We start from the raw sequence: 7,201 nt of genomic DNA, 5'->3' as shown, positions 1-7,201 counted from the left end.
GAGCACCATGCCCAACCCACAGTGTATTTTATGTGAATATACAGATGCAAGGAAAAGTCTCAAGAAGAGGAACTAGAGATTGGTCTAGCATGTGTGAGGCCCTGGATTTAATCCCTGGCACCAGAAAAAGACAAAAAAAAAAAATCTCAGGAAGAGACCAAAGAAATATTAAGATGCTTTCATGGTCATCTTCAAAGGCCTTTTTAATCTTTTTAATGGCCAAAGAAGCCATGAAAAAACAAAATGGGCATTAAAAAGCTTTTCAGTAGAAAATATATAAAAATGTTGGGGAGTAATAAACAGGGAAAAGAAAACATTGTTGTTACATGTTGAAGAAATTGACTTGAAAGTTTTATTTACAGGCAGTGCTCTCTGTTATGGCAGAGTGCAGAACTTAGCAAATCTTCTTCCCTAAAAAGACAAGCATAAAACAAGAAAAACTGTTAAAAATAACTGTTGCAGAACTCTGAAAATTAACTGGAGACAAACTATAAGCTGAGAAATGTTTATTCATCCAAAACTGCTAGAACTTTGAATAAGAAAAGTTAGACGCAGTGATCTATTGCCTTCTTTCTTAGGACTGTTCCTCCCTTTAAACCCCTCCAAACACTTGGTCAGTGCACTTAGTTTTACCAAGGCAGGGCTGACCATGAGACCAGCAGCTTTAGAGCTGGATGAGTCTGATTCCATTTGGCCTGGAGAACAAAAACCCATTCCTAGCAGCATTATCAGTAAAAGCAGTGTTTGTGGTAGGAAATGGATAGGGACTTCTCACAGCTTTGTTAACCTGGGTTTTTAGTACCAGTTAAATCAAGTGACTGATCAGTCTGAATCCTAATAAGGATTTCCTGGAAATGAGAGAGTCATATAAGGGCTAAACAATCTCTCCATTTTTCTTGGCTGATGTGAAGCTATATTTACAGCAGATCCATGTAAGTAAAAACTGAGGCAGACTTGAAAACTGCCTGAATTTTGAATCCTAAACCCATCACCCTAACACACACAGAGATCTGTCAGCAGGGAGTTGAAGCTTACAGGCTCCAGGTTTAGCACAGTTCTCTCAGTCACTGATTTGACAGTAAGCTGTGCAGAAACTTGGGAAGCTAAGCAAAAAATAAAAATAAGATAAAAATTAAAAACAACAACAACAACTGAGTAGACATCAGTAGCTACATATCTCAGGCAGACTGCTTCTGTAAAGTAAGTCCAAGTAAATAACTAAAAATAAACTATATTTATATATATTTGAATATATATAAAAACACTAACTACCTCCTGAAAAGTATCAGAACCCAGACATGTTACAACGTATGGTCTGAAATATCCAGTTTCTAATAGAATATCATGAAATATTTAAAGAAACAAAAAATCATAACCCATGCTCAGGGAAAAAGAAATCCATAGAAACTAACTCTGAGTGGATCCAAATGTATATATCATACAAAGATTTAAAAGCATCTCATATTTTAAAAGGTAAAGGAAAAATATAATGGTAATGACATTCAAATAAGGATTCTCAATAGAGAAGTGGAAATGATAAAAAGGGAACAATGGCAATTCTAGAATTTAAAAGCACTCTAACTGAAATGAAAAAACGTAAATGGGCAGATTTGAGATGCCATATAATCAGTAAACATGAAATGGATTAATAAAAGTTAACCACTTTGAAGAATAGGGAGAAAAATTCATTGAGGAGAAATTAACAGGGATTTCAGAGACCTTGGCACAACATCAAATATGCCAACTTATATGTAATGAGGGTTCTAGAAGGAAAAGAGAGACAAAAGAAAAAAATTATTGGAGAAATCATGGCTGAAAGCTTCACATATTTGATGCAAAACATTAATTTACACGTATCCACAAAGCTCAATAAGCTCAAAGTAGGTAAATATAAAAATCCCCACCTATAGACATTATAGTAAAATTATTGAAAACCAAATACAAATAGAAAATCTTAAGAATAGCAAGATAAAGATAACTAAGCCCAAACTGGGGAACAGCAATGCAATTAATGTCTGAATTTTTATCTAAAACAATGGCAGTAAGAAGGCAGTGGAATGACACATTCAAAATCATGGCACAAATTCCATATCCAGCAAAACTATCCTCCAAAAATTCAAGTGAAATAAAGACATTCCAAGATATACAAAGATTGAGAGGATTTACTGCTAGCAGACCTGCCTTCCAAGAATCAATGAGAAATGAAAGCAAATGACACCACAATGCAAATCCATAGGAAGAGACGAGAAGCACCAGAAACGGTAACTATATACAAAAATGTAGAAGACTGTATAAATATATATTTTATTTTGTCTTAATTTTAAAAATTAGGTTGTGAAAAGCAATAATTATATCACTAAATTGTTGGGTTTATCATATTATATAGGTGTACATGACAGTTAAAGCACAAAGGAGAGGAAATTAAGATATATAAGAACATAGATGTTATTCTTTACTGAAATAAAATATAGAATACCTATCGCAACATAATCAAGTGCATGTGGAACATTCTCCAGGACAAACCTTAATAGGCTTTAAAACATGTTTTCATAAACATAAATGGATAGAAGTCATTCAAAGTATGTTCTTCAATCACAAATTGGAATTAAATTAGAAATTCATAAAAGAAATTTTAAAAAATGCCCAACAATGTCTGGAAAGTAGAAGAGACATTTCTAAATAATCTAAGGTCAAAGAAGAAAACAGCAAAGAAAATTAGAAATTATTTTCCCCTAATGAAAGTGAAAAGATGACCTATAAAAATGTATGGGATGCAGCTTATGCATTGCTTACGGAGAACATTATAGCTTTAATCACGTATTTTTGCTTAGAAAAGTCAAAGTTATGAATTAGAAAAAGTTTTACAGTGTGAATAATTTCTAGACTTTGTCAGTTTAGCATTTGTGTCTCTTGGTCAAGGTTTTTTAGGACTTTAATACATATAAAATCATTTAAAATATATGCATGGGGGCTGAGGCTGTAGCTCAAGTCGTAGAGCGCTCACCTAGCACGTGTGAGGCCATGGGTTCGATCCTCAGCACCACATAAAATAAATAAAGATATTGTGCCCAAATACAACTAAGAAAAATAAATAAATAAGCAAATTCTATCAATCAAAACTTTAAATATATATATGCATGTATGTAAATGTATATAATAAATTGTAAAATGTTTTATAAGAAAAAGTCTTAGATAATCATCACCATGTATTCTGATTCTGTCCACTTGTGAAGCCCTGGGCTAAGTATTTTAAACACATGATATAACTGAACATTCACAACAAACACTCTTATACAGTATTATTAAGAAAAATGTGGCTCTGAACTCACAATTCTCCTGCCTCAGCCTCCTGAGCTGCTGGGATTACATGCATGTGCCACTGTGCCCAGCACATCAATATATTTCTAAAGGAAAAAACTTTTACGAATTCTTATAATTCAGCATAATTAATTTCACTATTCTGTATAATTATAATGTACTAATAAAAAATAAAAATTCCTATATTTTAAAAAAAGAAAAATGAAGTTTATAACTTTCCTACATTAAAATGTCAAACACATGGCAGAGCTTGCCTCAAAGTCTCTTGGATGTGTCAATACCGAGAGCGTTTGCCCCACCTCCCTCCCTTTCTAATCTCTGTGATTTTGCCTTAATTCTCAAGCCTCTACAGTTTACATGTTCTTCTTCATCCATGAAGACAAAGATAAGAAATCACTATTTCTCATCTTTGCAACATCTGATACAGTTTTGAAAATCCCTGAGTTCTTGCTTTGCCAATTTTTCATTCCTCAAATGCATAGTTTTGGGTTACTTTGGGTTAGTATACAACAGATTGTTTCTTTGCTTGCTTCACAAAGCTGTATGAAATCACTGATTTCTGGCTTTTCTCTTTCTACTCAGATTTTTGCATATCCTGTGCTAGGTTTCTAAGTTGGTGTGCCTAACTTTGACATAAACTCCTAGTGGTCTGATACTCTCTGAAATAGAGATTCACATTTTAGTCCGGCAAACAGCGGAGCTGTGCTATTCTGATTTGATGATGAAGACTAAGTGTGAATAGTAGTAACTAGCAATATTGATCAGGCACAAATGTGGTATTAAGAAACATCCTGATAATATTATTTGGAACGATACAATGAAATCAGAGCCTTTTCAGATTTATGGGCTGCCTGGAAGTCACAAAGTCATATATCTGACAACAGTCAAGTGGCTAGTTTGTACATTTTTTTAAAGATAAAAATTGCCATTTGGAAAGAAAAATTATGTATCAAGTGATCAAAACCATGCACTTGATTTTCTTTATAATAAGTGAAAGTAGAGACTGCAGCAAAACTTACTTCATGATGTTTCTGTAATCTATTCTTCTCTGACTAGAAAAATGGAAATTGGAAAGATTTTGAATGACTTTCCTCCAGTTCTCTTATATTACAGATAAACAGAGACCCCAAAATATTAAGTCCTCAAAAACAGGAAGAGAGTATTTTATTTACTGTGCTCTACTTTGAGTTACTCCAGGATGTATAGAACAGCAGTTTTCAGCTGTGCCTAAACCTGTTACTGTATTTTTAAAGCCACAGCTTGCCATAAGCTACTCCATTTTGAGTTTAAGTGCTGAGGTGGAATGACTCTATACCTGTTTGTGCAAGTAAACAACCACTATCTGCCTGGTACCACCATAAAGCATAAACTGGTAAATAAATTAATCATGCTAATAAGAATGACCACCTGTGAACTTATATCAAATCAATCAGAAGCACATGGATGGATGAGCCTATCAAACTCATGTTGAAAAGACCAGGCCCATGAGTTAATCAATCACACCAGATCAACAAATGAAGCGAGTCCCTCACTTGAAACCCATAAAAGGAGGAGAATCTCAAGACTAGACCTGGTGGGACCCTGACTCTGTCACCTGGTCACTCGTCAAGAGCCTTGCCCAGAAAAGTCGCCATGGCAACGAACCTCCAGTTCAACGAACCTACAGTTTTCTGGCTTTAGCAGAGTATAGTTTCTTCTGCCCATGACAACCACCCAAGTCCCAATCCAAGATAACACTCCAAGCTGACACTGTGAAACTGCTATCCATCTGGACCTTGGTCTACAATAAGTTCCTGTGCTTTGAAGCTCTGCATCCTGAACAATTTATTTGGCTGGTTCTTAATCTTATCTGACCACCTACTGTAATTTTTTGCATCTATATCTGCTCTCTGCTCTCTGCTTTTGTTCTCAGATCAGCCTTCTAAACCACATATATGTATATGTATGTGTGTGTGTGTATACACACATATATACACATATGTACATATATATACACACACACATATATATAATATATATATATATATTTATTTATAAAATCGTGAAGTGTGATATGAGACTTGAGTGTTATACATATTAGAAATCAAGATTGGGAGGAAAAAAGAAACCTATGATTGCCTGGCTTATGACTATCAGGTGACTCACAAGTATTCAGAGAACTACCATTGTTCAAAGTGGAGTAGCTTGTGAATTTATTATTATTCAATAAATTCTGACATTGTGGAAAGACCCCAAAATACGTTTGGTCTAGTTAATGACATAGCACGCTCATGACATTTACCCATGAGTTTCCTGTACTTAGTAAGGTAGCTGTCCCCTAAATGCCGCCTCCAGAAGCAGGTGGAGGGTGAGTTGCCAGAAGAGCATCAGTTGAAGAAACACATCTCAGATTTCTCAGGTTGGTTTGAGACTTTCCTGTAACCGACACATATTTATTATGGAAATAAAATTCTTTCTGGGACCCAGCAAGGCCTTTAACTACTGTTGGTGAAGAACTAGCTATACTAAATAGAGACTCTGGGTTTTTTCCACTAGGGTCTTCATTTGGGGTTTTAAATTCCTCAGAAAGAAGACACACAGAAGTAGCAGTCAATACCTAATTGAGACACACAAGGTATCCTTTCTCTTGTGTTGGATGACTTAAAACAAAGGTCTCTGAACAGCTCTTTCCAGTCACCTGTGAACAACAACAACTTTTCTCTCCAGTGACCTGGGTCCTCTATTTTTCTTTTTAATTTCTTTTGAAAATAGCCACTTTCTAAGGGTGATTGTTCCTGAAATAGAAAGCCTAGGAGGAGGTAGTGGAAGTGGGTGCTATCACATCCTCAGTTGCTCTCTCTCTAGTTCTTTTGTTGCTTCTTGTTGCTTTCTTACTGGTCTCAACTTGCTATTCTTGGCTTCACCACAAGCTGGGCTACTTTGCATTTCTATGGCTTATCTGCACCCGAGTGTATTCAGTTCTTTCCCTTTCTCACCTTTGAGTATCTTTCTCTGAATCTTTCTTTGACATGATTGACCCCCAGAGGTCTCCCGGGTTATTCAAGGGCTGAGCCAAAATGTAAAGGGAGTTGTATGGTTGTTTGTGTGAAATCCTAGACTGTGGGGGTGAAAGGGAAGAGGGCAGAGGCAGCATAGGAGGCCCTTGTTTCCTGGCAGGTAGCTCACCTATCAAGCCCAGCTCCAGAGTGCTGGGCGTTTGCCTGGAGCCATCCATCACTACCTCGGCACTGAAGTGTGTGTGTGTGTGTGTGTGTGTGTGTGTGTGGTGTCTGTAATCATAATGCCCTGCCCGTTGCTTTTGTGAGTTTCCCTGGTTAATTTTGTCTTGGACACTCTTGAAAATCCATTAGGACCTTAAGGGAGAAGAAAGATTATTACATGGAAAGCTCCAGAATAGGTGGTCTTTTGGAAACAGAGGTGAATTGTGAAGAGTATGAATGAAGGAGAGCATGAAATCTCAGAAATGATGTAAATGAGGCAAGGTCATTGGGAGATGGGATAGAGGGGTGGAGGGTATGGTTCCGGGTGTCAAACTCAGTGGGAGGCCAGGATGGGAGGCCAGGATGGACAACAGTAAGGCCCATTAGTTGGGTGGGTCAGAGATGGACCAGAATGAGATATGAGTCCTGGGTTGAGGTGAAAGGCCCAGACTCAAGTTGTGGTGTCTGGTGTGCATAGCAGGGATGGAGGGTGTGGCTTAAGGAACTAAGTGAACTTATCCTCTCCCAAGCCACCACACATGGGTTCATCCTGTCTAGAACTTGGTCAGGGTGCAGCTCATGGGGCTCACCTTGCAGTTTCATGAACAGGATTTCCCCACATTCTGCCAGGCTGAACTTAAGGTATTGGAGGGAGTAGAAAGATTGGGATATCTGATCCTGTG

The sequence above is a fragment of the Marmota monax genome, unplaced genomic scaffold (genome assembly GCF_021218885.2).
Source record: "Marmota monax isolate L192 unplaced genomic scaffold, Marmota_monax_Labrador192_F-V1.1 WCK01_AAM20220418_F8-fsc00062, whole genome shotgun sequence".
Classification (NCBI taxonomy): domain Eukaryota; kingdom Metazoa; phylum Chordata; class Mammalia; order Rodentia; family Sciuridae; genus Marmota; species Marmota monax.
This window is presented reverse-complemented; position numbering follows the sequence as displayed.